Genomic DNA, 15,042 nt, shown 5'->3' with positions numbered 1-15,042 from the left:
ATTTGGATGTGAACATAGGATGTATGGTTAGTAAATTTGCAGATGACACCAAAATTGAGGAGTAGTGGACAGCAAAGAAGGTTACCTCAGAGTACAACAGGATCTTGACTAGATGGGCCAATGCGCTGAGAAGTGGGAGATGGAGTTTAATTCAGATAAATGCGAGGTGCTGCATTTTGGGAAAGCAATGAGGTTCATAGCTCCTTGAAAGTGGAGTCGCAGGTAGATAGGAAAGTGAAGAAGACATTTGGTATGCTTTCCTTTATTGGTCAGAGTATTGAGCACAGGAGTTGGGAGGTCATGTTGTGGCTGTACAGGACATTGGTTAGGCCACTGTTGGAATATTGCGTGCAATTCTGGTCTCCTTCCTATCGGAAAAAGAGGTTGTGAAACTTGAAAGGGTTCAGAAAAGATTTACAAGTATGTTGCCAGGGTTGGAGGATTTGAGCTATGGGGAGAGGCTGAACAGGCTGGGGCTGTTTTCCCTGGAGCATTGGAGGCTGAGGGGTGATCTGATACAGGTTCACAAAATCATGAGAGGCATGGATAGGATAAATAGAGAAAGTCTTTTCCCTGGGGTGGGGGAGTCCAGAACTAGGGGGCATAGGTTTAGGGTGAGAGGGGAAAGATATAAAAGAGACCTACAGGGCAACGTTTTCACGCAGAAGGTGGTACGTGTATGGAATGAGCTGCCAGAGGAAGTGGTGGAGGCTGGTACAATTACAACATTTAAATAAATTTAAATAAATGTGAGGTGCTGCCTTTTGGAAATGCAAATCAGGGCAGGACTTATACACTTAATGGTAAGATCCTGAGAAGTTGCTGAACAAAGAGACCTTGAAGTGCAGGTTCATAGTTCCTTGAAAGCAGAGTCACAGGTAGATAGGATAGTGAAGAAAGCGTTATGCTTTCCTTTATTGGTCAAAGTATTGAGTATAGGAGTTGGGAGGTCATGTTGCAGCTTAACAGGATATTAGTTAGGCCACTTTTGTAATATTGTGCGCAATTCTGGTCTCCATCCTATTGGAAGGATGTTGTGAAACTTGAGAGGGTTCAGAAAAGATTTACAAGAATGTTGTCAGGGTTGGAGGATTTGAGGAGAAAATGAGGACTGCAGAGGCTGGAGAGTCAGAGGTGAAAAGTGTGGCACTGGAAAAGCACAGCAGTTTAGACAGCATCTGAGGAGCAGGAAAGTCAACGTTTTGGGCAAAAGCCCTTAATCAGGAATGTGGAGGGAAGGGAAGGGAGCTGAGATTTAAATTGTAGGGAGTCAGGCTGGGGGGGAAGGTAGCTGGGAAGGCGATAGGAAGACGCAGGTGGCAGCTGATGATTATTAGTCAGAGCGGGAGGTGGAGCAGATAGGTTCAAGAGGGTGGTGCTGAGTTGGAGGGTTGGATCTGGGATGAAGTGTGGGGAGGAGGGCAGATGAGGAAACTGGTTAATCCACATTGATCCCATGTGTTAGAGAGTCCCAAAGTGGAAGATGTGAGGCGTTCTTCCTCCAAGCATTAGGTGTTTAGGATTTGGCATTAAGGGAGGCCCAGGACTTGTGTATCATTGGCGGAATGGGAGGGGGGTTTGAAGCGATCGGACACAGAATAGTGGGGTTGTGTACTGCATGTGTCCCAGAGATGTTCTCTGAAACGTTCCACAAGTTGGCGTCCTGTGTCCCCAGTTTAGAGGAGACCACATCGAGAGCCACGGACAAAGTAGGTGAGGAGTTTGGATGTGCAGGAAAATCTCTGCTAGATGTGCCTTTGGGGCCTTGGATGGAGATGAGGGGGGGGGAAGGTGTGAGTGCAGGATTTATACCTCTTGCAGCAGCAAAGGAAGTTGCCAGGAGTAGAGGGTGTGTTGTTGGAGGGTACAGACCTAACAAGGGAGTCATGGAGGGAATGGTCTCTGCAGAATGCTGATAGGGGTGATATATCTCTGGTGGTGGGGTCTGACTGTAGATGTCAGAAATGATGGAGAATGATGCACTGTATCCGGAAATTGGTGGGGTGGAAGGTGAGCACCAAGGGTGTTCTATCCTTGTTGTAGTTGGAGGGGTGGACTTCAAGTGCAGAGGTGTGGGAAGTGGAGGAGATGTGCTGGAGGGCATTGTTGATCTTAAGGAAAGTGAAATTGCGGTCCTTGAAATAGGCCACCTGGGATGTTCTGAAGTGGAATTGCTCCTCCTGGGAGCAGGTATGGTGGAGACAGAAGAATTCAGAGTAAGGGATAGTGTTTTTACCAGAGGGGGGGTTGGGAGGAGGTGTAGTCCAGGTAGCTGTGAGAGTCGGTTTGTTGGGTCGCTTGCTGGAAATGGAAAATGAGAGGTTCAGGAAGGGGAGGGATGTGTCCAGGCTGGTCCAGGTGAACTTGAGATTAGGGTGGAAGGTGTTCGTAAAGTTGATGAACTGTTCAACCTCCTCATGCAAGCACTGGGTGTCACCGACACAGTCATCAATGTAGCAGAGGAAAAGGTGGGGAATAGTACCAGTGTAACTACAGAAGATGAATATCTGATGAAGAGGCAGGCATAGCTGGGGCCCATGCAGGTGCCCATGGTTACCTCTTTGGTCTGAAGGACGGAGGAGGATTTGAAGGAGAAATTGTTGAGGTTGAGCACAGCAGGTCAGGCAGCATCCAAGGAGCAGGAGAATCGACGTTTCGGGCATGAGCCCTTCTTCAGGAATGAGGAAAGTGTGCCCAGCAGGCTAAGATAAAAAGAAGGGAGGAGGGACTTGGGAGAGGGGCGTTGAAATGTGAAAGGTGGAAGGAGGTTAAGGTGAGGGTGTTAGGCCGGAGTGGGAGTGGGGCCGGAGAGGGCAGGAAGAAGATTGCAGGTTAGGAAGGTGGTGCTGAGTTCGAGGGATGGGACTGAGACAAGGTGGGGGGGAGGGAAAATGAGGAAACTGGAGAAATCTGAGTTCATCCCTTGTGGTTGGAGGGTTCCTACGTGGAAGATGAGGTGCTCTTCCTCCAGCCGTCGTGTTGCTATGGTCTGGCGATGGAGGAGTCCAAGGACCTGCATGTCTTTGGTGGAGTGGGAGGGGGAGTTGAAGTGTTGAGCCACGGGGTGGTTGGGTTGGTTGGTGCGGGTGTCCCAGAGGTGTTCTCTGAAACGTTCCGCAAGTAGGCGGCCTGTCTCCCCAATGTAGAGGAGGCCACATTGGGTGCAGCGGATGCAGTAAATGATGTGTGTGGAAGTGCAGGTGAATTTGTGGCAGATATGGAAGGATCACTTGGGGCCTTGGAGGGAAGTAAGGGGGGAGGTGTGGGTGCAAGTTTTGCATTTCTTGCGGTTGCAGAGGAAGATGCTGGGAGTGGAGGTTGGGTTGGTGGGGGGTGTGGACCTGACAAGGGAGTCACGGAGGGAGTGGTCTTTTCGGAACGCTGATAGGGGAGGGGAGGGAAATATATCCCTGGTGGTGGGGTCCGTTTGGAGGTGGTGGAAATGACGACGGATGATATGATGTATATGGAGGTTGACGGGGTGATAGGTGAGGACCAGTGGGGTTCTCTCCTGGTGGCGGTTGGAGGGGCGGGGCTCAAGGGCGGAGGAGCAGGAAGTGGAGGAGATGCAGTGTAGAGCATCGTCGATCACGTCTGGGGGAAAATTGCGATCTTTGAAGAAGGAGGCCATCTGGGTTGTTCGGTATTGGAACTGGTCCTCCTGGGAGCAGATGCGGCGGAGACGAAGGAATTGGGAATATGGGTTTAGCCAATCAAATGAGTGTGTTGGTGGAAGGGTACTCGTGGGAAGGGAAGAAACAGAGGGTTTGAAGGCCTTCCTCATGGTGGATAGATGTGTATAGGGACTGGATGTCCATGGTAAAGATCAGGCATTGAGGGCCAAGGAAATGAAGTCATGGAGGAGGTGGAGAGCATGGGTGGTGTCCCGAATGTATGTGGGGAGTTTCCAGATTAAGAGGGACAGGACAGTGTCAAGACATATTGAGAGAAGTTTGTTTGGGCAGGAGCAGGCTGAGACAATGGGTCGACCAGGGCAGTCAGGTTTGTGAATTTTGGGTCAGAGATAGAACCAGGTGGTGTGGGGCCTCTGAACTATGAGGTTGGAGGCTGTGGATGGGAGATGAGGTTGTAGATGATCTGGGATATGATAGTGATGGGAGGTGATCATGGTGGAGAGGGCAGTAGGAGGAGGTGTCCATGAGTTGACAACTGGCTTCAGCAGTGTACATGTCAGTGCGCCAAACTACTACTGCGTCCCCTCCATGTCTGTTAGTTTGATGGTGAGGTTGGGGTTGGAGTGGAGGGCTGTGTGTTGTGAGGGTGAGATGTTGAAGTGGGTGAGGGGGGGGTGGACAGGTTGAGGCGGTCAATGTCACGGCGGCAGTTGGAGATGAAGAGATCGAGGGCAAGTAACTGACCAGCATGAGGTGTCCAGGTGGATTGGGTGTGTTGGAGGCAGGAGAAGGGGTCCTCAGAGAGGGGAATGTGAGTCCTGATGGAAAAAGTAAGTCTGAAGATGGAGGTGGCGGAAGAAAAATTTGATGTCATAATGCGTGTTGAACGCGATCTGGGAGCATAGGTGAGGCCTTTACTGAGGACTGATCATTCATCCTCAGTTAGGTGGGGGGGTGCGGTCTGGGTAGATGTCAAAAATGTGGCAAGGGTGGGGGGCTAGGACAGGGTGTCAAGCTGCAGTTGTGAGTGGGGGGACGGAGACTGCCTCTGGAGTGGGTGTGGTCATTGTATCATTGGTGACATCACCAAAGAAAGTGACGTCCACCATGGTGGTTGGAGGTGGGGTGGGGCACGGAAGTGCTGCATTCGGTGGCTTCCACAGAACGGGGGGGTGGGGGATGTGTGCGATACTGATGTTGTTGTGATGTTGGAGGGTTTGAGCTATTGGCAGAGGCTGTATAGGCTGGGGCTGTTTTCCCTGGAGCATCGGAGGCTGCGGGGTGACCTTATAGAGGTTTATAAAATCATGTGGGGCATGGGTAGGATAAATAGACAAGGTCTTTTCCCTGGGATGAGGGAGTCCAGAACTAGAAGGCATAGGTTTAGGGTGAAAGGGGAAAAATTTTAAAGAGACCTGAAGAGCAACTTTTTCACACAGACGATGATGTGTGTATGGAATGAGCTGCCAGAGGAAGTGGTGGTGGCTGGTATAATTACAGCATTTAAAAGGCATCTGAAGGGTATATGAATAGGAAGGATTTAGAGGGTATGGACCAAGTGCTGGCAAATGGGTTTAGATTAGGTTAGGATATCTGGTCGGCACGGACGATTGGACCAAAAGATCTGTTTCTGTGCTGTTCATCTCTATGACTCTATGACCTCAAGAGCCATATTACATGAAATATGATAAATATCTATCTATTATTGCTTTTCCAACAATGGTAAATTTTGCATTGCATGAAAGCCCATTTAAAATATTTGCATTTCCTCAAGTGCTAAATGCATTATTACAAATTCTTATTCACAATTGCACATGATATTCAATAATCTCTTTTAGCCACGAATCAAACTTTCAACTTAGAGATCTTCACCCTCTGAGCGTTTTCAGGAAAGAGCACCCTAAAGAATCCTTAGGTTGATGTCAAAAAACAGCCTTTGTAATCATTAGCACTGAATTCTTTTACACCTTTCACTGACTCAGGCAACCTGCATGTATTTTTAACTTTTAATACAGCTGGATATTTATAGAACTTCAGTTCATGACAGTTCTACAGACCTTATCCACCTTTCCACAACCTATATGCCCGCATTAAAAATTCATAACGCTCACATTGCAGGTCATGGATACAATGAAGATAAGATGTGTTTGAACTCAGCACTGAATTCTATTGTTGCTGCTGAGTTTTGGTTTGTTTTGTGTTAAAGAGGGCGATGGCATGAGGCAGGGTGACACTAGGCACATGGACACACAAGATGGCCGCTGAGCCATCAGTTAGTCACTTGACACATAAGATGGCTGCCAGATCACAATATGGAGAGAAACAGTAGAGCAGATACAGACACTGCTTGGGGCCATTAGAATGCCAGCTTAATGCATTTGATTAGTTTGGGGCGGGTGGGGGAAAGAATACACATGAATAACAAACACAGCCCACCGAAGTGTCTGGGTCCAGCCAATACCTCTTATAGAAATGTGAACAGCTTGATACAGACTCAATACGAAATGCTAATAGCCAGGGCTGCAGTAATCGTCCTTCTCAGGAAGTGCGTCTAGCGCCCATTACTACAGCAATGGATTTCCTTGCAGACATTGAAACTGACAAAGACTGTATCAAAACTATCAACGATTCTGCAATGATTGCCATAAACAAACCATGTTACAAAGACAATAATCTCATCACTGACCTATTGTATCACAAGATGTATAAAAGTTTCTTGACACGTGCCCCGGATTGAGAGAAGACTTGCAGCTGACCACTGTGCTGTTGGTGTGTTTCTCTCCCCAGAGCTCTGGTATTTCCTTGTACAATAAACTCTGTCATTGAACCCCGATTCTGAGACTGGTGTTTTTTCCCCACAACAGTGTCATGCTCACCCTTTTCCCTTTGCATGGAGATAGGGGAGTAACGCTTCAAAGCCAGGTTCTGCCTGCTATTTCAGAAGGTTCTAAAGAAATCTAGGCCTTACCTGTTGTGCTTTGTTGTTGCTGCGTAAGGTGAGACCTTTCCTCCCCACTTATATTTATTATCTTTTTCGTGACTTTAGATCCTGAAAAAGATCATTTCAAGGATAATGAAGATGTTAGCTGGCCAGCAAAAAACAGCGACCCAAATCTAATTGTCTGAAACAGGCTCAGAGTCATTGACTTTATGAATGCGGTTTCTTTTTAATAATCAGGAAGGTCAATTCATTTAATTAAAATTCCCCTCATTTGCTTTGAACTGCAGTCCTTGTTAAGTTTCGAGGCACAAGTGACTGCTCCTAACATAAAAGCCACAAGGTCCGTTGCTCAACATAATATTCTGTTGCCTTTTATGCTGCACCTAATCAGGTTTTGAAACCTGGCCTGTAGCAGTGAGGATTTCATTCAAATGCCAAGAGCTGATTTAAAGCTGCAGCCACTCATTTGCGATGTGACCCAGGCTAAATTCAGCAATAGATTTTCTATTGGAAATTCGATGTGTATAACGAGTATATTTCACGGATTGCAGCCTCTCAAAAGCCTTAGTACGCTTTGAGTTGCTGTTATAAATTTGGGCTGGCAGGAAAATTGTCAGTTTACTGAGTCTGTAATAGTGGTATGCTACTGATAACCCTCGCAAGTATATTCAAAAGGAATAATTTATAAGGAGCAAACTTACTGATAGTCTTCTGAAATGAAGAATTTGTTTATCTGATTGTTGTCTTAATGTCTGGTTAAAGAAAGTGCTTTTCAATGTTAGAGTAGATTAGCACAAGTAACCAATTTAGACCCTACTCTAATATTTAAACTCGCAACCTTCATTGCAATCATGAGGATGTGATACATCTGCAGCAGTGCTGCATTTAGACCAGTATTTTTAATTTTAGAGTCAAATTATGGTGTTGTGCATGTCGGAAATTGTGACTTCCACCATGGCCTGGAATGAATTATCTCACATGAGGGCAAACATTTTACCTCATTATCTAGGCAAACAAGATGGTATATGAATGACTTGGTGTATCGTATGGGGGAACAAGCAGGAAGTTTGAGACGCTTAGTCAGCTTCAAGTGCATAGGTTCTGGCACCATATTTCATGGCCAACAGGTCACCACTACAACCATTTCAATGCAGAAGCTTACATTCAGCCCCAACGCCACTAAAAGTGCTACCAAAGATACAGCAATTCACCCCTCGCTCTAGTGATGCCCAATTGCAGATGTTGCTGGATGGACTAAAGAAAAGAAAGGAGTTCCTCTTCCTGGGAGATGGTCGCAGAAAGCCCTCCCTTGTCCAGCCTGGAGTGAGGTGGCCTTAGCGGGATGCCCCACTGGCCCTCACCAACATACAAAATTGGTTTTTTGATCTCTGCGAGAGCATGTGGCACCTTTGTCTGCTCGCAAGGGCATCCCTGAGACTAAGTCTGCTCCTGCGCCTGTCACTCAGAAAGGCTCAGCATCATGTGCATGACACGCACTGAACACTTCACACCTCGATGACAACTTATGCTGAATTACATGGCAAATGTGGTGTCCACCTCGGAGACCCATGTCCAGCAGAGTGGTCAGTGGCTGCTGGATACACACCTGGAACTGCACTTTATTACTCTAGCCATGGGTGCTCAAAATCAATGGCAAGGCATGAGAAGGATAAGACAGCTCAACGTCACTCCCTTCACCTCCTCTCTGCCAGTAACCCCACTGTGTCTCGACAGCGGAGGCTAGGCAGGGCGTGCCTGAACCTGTGCAGGAGTCTCGCAGTGAACAGCGCCTCTTGAGGCACAGACACCCCATAGGACATCTTCGAACTCACCAAAGCGTGTTAGTCAGCTGTAATTGTCAGGCCTGTACTTAAATATAATGGGGAGGGAGAGGAAAAAAAGCCTTCACAAGACACATTTACTCCACAAGTATTCAGTCATTGTACATAATCTATGTTTTTGTAAATTTATATTCACTTGCACTGTTTTAAAGTCTGGTCAAGGCTTATTTTACCAACAGAAGCTGAGAAGGTTATTAGAAATGAAAGATGCAGTGTATCTTGTACCATCAATAGGATGTGTAGTTTTTCAAAATCCACATGTTGGTATCATTCTCAAAATCAGCAAAATCAGTGACTAAGGGTCATATTATTTGTCATAGGAATCCACACCTATTGATTAGCAATTGGAGTCAAAGTGGTTCCAATTACTCTCGAGATAACTGATGTTAATGATAAGGTTGATGGGAGGAGTCAGGGATTTCGCTGCTCCTCGGATGCTGCCTGAACTGCTGTTCTCTTCCAGCACCACTAATCCAGAATCTGATTTACAGCATCTGCAGTCGGGGTTTGGTTCCAGTTGCTGCGCCCACACACGCAGAAGTGATGGCGGATGAATAAGTGGAATCTTGCAAAAAAAGAGCATCAGTTAAGTTCTCAGCTGCATTTCTGAATTAACACCTGTGAGATACCACAGAAGACCCCAGTAGCTCCCTCAGATGATGAAGAGCATCAATTTCTTTTTGGGCTATCGGGATGAATTATTGCTTAGGCCAGTCAACTGCAGGTTCTCATCCAGTAGCTGGGATAGCTGCAACACTATGGCAAGGGGCTTTGTGAGCTGTTGTCTATATTAGCTGTCTCTCACCTGGAGATAGCTGCATCAAAGCTTGCAGCTCCTATTTTGTGTGAGATCTCATCCTGGAAGTGGTGGGCCTTGCCCTGCTCTTTCTCTGTCTGCAAGCTCTGTGACAGATTGTGCCCTCATACTTGACCAAGGTGCCAACCAGCATGCACTCATGGGACCTAATGATGCACTCAAACCTCTGCAGTGCCCACCATTCACAGAAGGCCTCAAACATACCAGTGAATACCATATGACCTTTCTTCAAGGACACCTGAGCCTGAATATAGCCCAAAGGCGGCATCTGCAGTCTGGCTGAACAGCCCACACAGCTGCCTGCAGCCTGGGACCTGTTTATAGCCAACTTGCGCAGGTCCATCAGCATGATCATGCTAAAGTCCTCTGCAATGACCACCCCTTCAGTAGCAGGTGCCCAAGAAGATGATACTACATATAAACACCTGATGAAAGAGCAGAAATGGATTGTTCAGCTCAGTGGGCCTGCTTCACCATCAAAAGGACCAATTTATGTCTCGAATTCCACATCCCCATTTACCCCCCATAATGTTTAATTCCTTTGCATAACAAGAATTTATATACTTTCAACTTTAAAATATTCAATTCACACATTCTGAGGCAGATATTTTCAAAGTTGCACAGTTCTCTGAGAGGGAAAAATAATCTCCTCATCTCTGTCTTAAAAGGGTGACCCTTAGTTTTAAAATAATGTCCCCTAATTCTGGATTCACAAGCAAGCAATCTTCTTACGTCTACCTTGTCAAAAGCATTCAGAATCTTATAAACTTTAAACAAGTCACCAACTTCAGTGGAAATAAGACCCAGTCGGACCAGTGCCCTTCATAAAACAATCTGTTCATTCCTGGTGTCAATCCAGTAAACCTCCCCTAAAGCTTGTCCGAAGCATTTGTGGTGTTCCTTAAATAAGCCAACACGGGACACAAAGAAATGCGTCTCAGCAGTGCTCTGTAAAACTGAACTAACATCCTTGTTTCAATTTCTCATGTAATAATCCCATTAGCTTTTTCACCACTTGGAGTGGTGTCTGCTTCCAGTGATGGAGGGGGAATGTCAGGCCCTAGGCAGAAAGAGAGGGTGTTTGGTTCGATGGAGGGGGTCAGAGGGTATTGTGTCCTGGGTGGAATCTTTTTATGAAATTCAGTTGTGTGGGCATCAGCTAAAAATGTGATTGCCTCCATCTGTGATGCACTCACAGTTGATTAGGTGCTGAATGCTCAACATCTAGGCCTGAAAGCAGGAACCATACAGCTACAAGAGTTCAGACAGAGGATCAGATGCACTGCAGATGTTTTGCTGCTTGCACAAGCTAACTGAAAGGTGCAGGTATATTATTGATGTGCTGCAATGTGAAGGAAATTACAGCACATTGTGACAAACTACACGTAAATAATTTAATTCTGATAATGTATTTTAGCATATTTCCCAGAGCGTTAATGGAAGCTGGAATTTGGGTGCAATTTCTTTTCTCATCAAAATGACTGATGATAATGCAGAGGAACTGAGTACAGACCCTGGAGACAATGAACTTGCCTGCTGCTCCTGTTCATTCAGCAATTCTTAATGTGGCACAATAGCTCTTTCAGCTAAATCAGTAGCTATCAGCTAATAGAGAGCTGGTGGTGAGTTACTAGTCTGTAATTCACGCAGTGAGATTTTTGCCCTGAATGGCATTGCTCCATACAAACGTATAATGCACTCACACTAAATGCTTCCCTGCAGGCATTTTTGGGTTCATGTACATGTTAATCACTAAGAGATTAGATTAGATTCCCTACACAGTGGAAACTGGCCCTTCGGCCCAACTAGTCCACATCGACCCTCCAAAGAGTAACCCACCCACACCCATTCCCCCTAACTAATGCACCTAACTCTATGGGCAATTTAGCATGACCAATTCACCCAACCTGCACGTCTTTGGACTGTGGGAGGAAACTGGAGCACCCGGAGAAAACCCATGCACACACGGGAGAACGTGAAAACTCCACACGGATGGTCGCCCAAGGCTGGAATCGAACCTGGGTCCTTGGCACTGTGAGGCAGCAGTGCTAACCACTGAGGCCACTGTGCCACCCCATGAATGGATTAAGTATTTCGGATGCTATTGGAATCTACCCCATCATCTTAAAATAAGAGAACAAACATCATTTTTCTGCACGTCCAAATTATTTTTTTCTTTTCAGCTCCATTCCTATATCCAATATCTAATGGCATGAATGGCCAAACACTCTGCTCCTGAGCCTCTGAAAGTGCTACTTTCCAGCTCAACAGTATGTAGGGATGGTGCGGGTGGGATGTAACAAACTGAGTAAATTATGTCCTCCCACTCCTCAACAGCACTCCACTATCTCCACCCTGATGGTCCATTTGAGATAACAGGGTTTGTGCAAATTGTGGATTTGATTTCATGTCCTTCTCTGACAGAGGGTTCAATGATTTCTGCTCATAAACAACAACACTGAGGTCAAATTTATTTATTCACTCGTGGGATGTGGGTGTCACAGGCTGGCCCGCATATATTACCCTTCCCTAGTTGCCCTTGAGAAGTTGGTGGTGAGTTGTCTTCTTCAATTGCTGTAGTCCATGTGCTGTAGGTTGACCCATGAGGCTCTCAAGGAGGGAATTCTGCCATTTTGACCCAGCGACTGTGAAGGAGTGGGAATATATTTCCAAGTCAGAATGGTATCTGATTTGGAGGGGATCTTGCAGGTGGTGGTGGTATTCTGATGTATCTACTACCCTTGTCATTCTAGTTGAAAGTGGTTGTCAGATTGAAAAGTGCTGTGTAGGAATCTTTCATGAATTTCTGCAGTGGAGGGAATTTCTGCAGTTGTAGAATAATGCCAATCAAATGGACTGTTGTGTCCTGGATGTTGTCAAACTTCCTGCATGTTGTTGGAGTTGCACTCATCCAGCAAGTGGGAAGTATTCCATCACACTCCTTGTGGTGCTGAATAGGCTTAGGACAGTCAGATGAGTTATTGAGCCACAGTATGTGTATGGTGAGTACAGTTGAGTTTCTGGTCAATGGCAACCCCTAGGATACTGATATTGGGGGATTCAGTGATGAAAACATCATTGAATGGCAAGGAGCAGTGGTTAGATTGTCTCTTCCTGGGCATGGTAATTGCTTGGCATTTGTATGGTTCAAAGGTTATTTTCCGCTTGTCAGCCCAAGCCTAGATATTGTCAACACATCGTTGCATTGCTTCAGTATCTGAGGAGTGATGAGGGGTCCTGAACATTGTGCATCCATCAGCGAACATCCCCACTTCTGATCTGCATCTGACATTTCCTGCCTGTTGATTTTCTTCCATAAGATGATGATCCATAATCTTTCCAAATTACAATCATGTTAAAAATACTTATCCTTGTTCTCAAATCCTTTCCTCTCAGTAATTACCTCCATCCTCTCTGACATACTTACATTCCTCCAACTCTGACCTCTTGTGACGGCCATGCTTTCAGCTACCGTTGGTCCTAAGTGATGGAATTCCCTTCATTAAAGCTCCATCTCACCTCAAAGAAGGTCAACAAAATCTGTTACTTTAACAAAGCTTTTGGTAAGCTGTATGTTCTTCAGTGTCTCCTCTCATTCTTGGGATTTCTCATTCAGGGTGCTATATAAATACAAGTCACTGTTGTAGGATTTCCTTTGTAGAGGCATCACTGGACAAGTCAGATGACCCCAGATAATGAAATGCAGACATGTTGCTATTATGAAGGGAGCAAGCTGTACAAACCCAAATGACTCAAGTTGAAATGTAACATCCAAACCTAGTCAAGCCAAGATATTTCAGACACACTACTGAGTGAATTAATTTGTGTACATCATAAGATTTTGGATACAACCTGGAGAAGCTGTGTGGAGACCCATCGACAGCACCAGAAATAAAACAGGCTCTTTAGCTTCTTTCAATGCCACTCCAACCACATTGTCATGTTAAATGGAGTTACCCTGAAAAGCCACAGAAATCATCTGGCAGCTTTGTAGGATTTGCGCCTATAGGCGCCCCAGCACTGTCCTCCACATTTCCACAGGGCCACGCAGTGCAAGCAACACTCGTAGGCACCTCTTTGGTGTTCACTTGCAATTAGTCTGCCCATTGTCCAGGAACCCATCCACCTTCCCCGTCTCAACATTGCTGCTTTATTTCCTAATAATGAGGCCAACCCAAGGGGTTTAAAAAAATCTCACCGTCTTGGGAATTAGGAACCAGAAGGATGGCACTTCTAACAAGTATTGTACTCAAATGTCAACAAAGATGATCTTCTGGAGGGTTGAGGTGGGCATCATACTCACACTGTCTGATCTGGAAATGTTAATGTTTGCATCAAGCTGGTTCATATAGTGTTGAATACCACTGCAATAAAAGATGTTGTAATAATTAGCTGCCAGGTTGTAAGAATGAAGAATAAGGCAAAATATTCCATAGTTTGAAAACCCTGGAAACAGATGAGTTAAAGTAGCAGATGGTGTGATGAGTCTTGATTTCACAGCCAGGCTCTCTGAATTTGCAGGAGTGAAATTTCCATTTTACTTGGCCATGAGCCAGTAAAGCTTTCAGCTTTACCCAGAATATTATTGAGAACTGTGGTGCTGCTGCCTGTTACACACACAGCAGCTCACTGTTCAACACCTTTCTAGTGGCTTATCTCACCCCAACCACTGCTTTATGAGCCATTTTTTCAATTAACTCTTATGAGGTCCAGCTATGTGGTAAACCTTAGTGTTAGACAGTTGACATTAGTGTCCGGTTTACCTAGATTATCTGTGCCAATCGATGTTGAAGAATTGTGGTAAAAGTGGGTGATTTTACCGCTTTATTAGACTCGGAGACCGTAAATTATGACTGAACACAATCCCACAACTCTAAGAGTTTTAAACAAAACAGTTTCAATAGATATTTGCAGTACAGGATTTGAGTATTTTTGAATAATGAGACTCAGAGATGTCTGGCATGGAAACAGACCCGTCGGTCCAACATGTCCATGTCGACCAAATATCCCAACTCAATCTAGTCCCACCTGCCAGTACCCATCTAAATGCCTCTTAAATGTTGCAAGTGTACCAGCCTCCACCACATCCTCTGGCAGCTGATTCCATATACGTACCACCCTCTGTGTGAAAAAGTTGCCCTTAGGTCTCTTTTATATTTTTCCCCTCTCACTCTAAACCTATGCCCTCTAGTTCTGGACTCCCTGACCCCAGGGAAAAGACTTTGTCTATTTATCCTATCCATGCCCCTCATAATTTTGTCACCCCTCAGCCTCTGACGCTCCAGGGAAAACAGCCCCAGCCTGTTCAGCCTCTCCCTATAGCTCAAATCCTCCAACCCTGGCAACATACTTGTAAATATTTTCTGAACCCTTTCAAGTTTCACAACATCTTTCCGATAGGAAGGAGACCAGAATTGCACGCAATATTCCAACAGTGGCCTAACTAATGTCCTATACAGCCGCAACATGACCTCCCAACTCCTGTACTCAATACTCTGACCAATAAAGGAAAGCATACCAAAAGCCTTCTTCACTATCCTATCTACTTGCGACTCCACTTTCAAGGAGCTATGAACCTGCACTCCAAGGTCTCTTTCTTCAGCAACACTCCCTAGGACCTTACCATTAAGTGTATAAGTCCTGCTAAGATTTGCTTTCCCAAAATGCAGCAGCTCGCATTTATCTGAATTAAACTCCATCTGCCACTTCTCAGCCCATTGGCCCATCTGGTCAAGATCTTGTTGTAATCTGAGGTAATCCTCTTTGCTGTCCACTACACCTCCAATTTTGGTGTCATCTGCAAACTTA

Source organism: Chiloscyllium plagiosum, unplaced genomic scaffold (assembly GCF_037043375.1).
Source record: "Chiloscyllium plagiosum isolate Xiang-an unplaced genomic scaffold, Cpla_swu_hap1 HiC_scaffold_37, whole genome shotgun sequence".
Lineage (NCBI taxonomy): Eukaryota > Metazoa > Chordata > Chondrichthyes > Orectolobiformes > Hemiscylliidae > Chiloscyllium > Chiloscyllium plagiosum.
The sequence above is the reverse complement of the archived record's forward strand: the minus strand, read 5'-3'. Positions refer to the sequence as shown.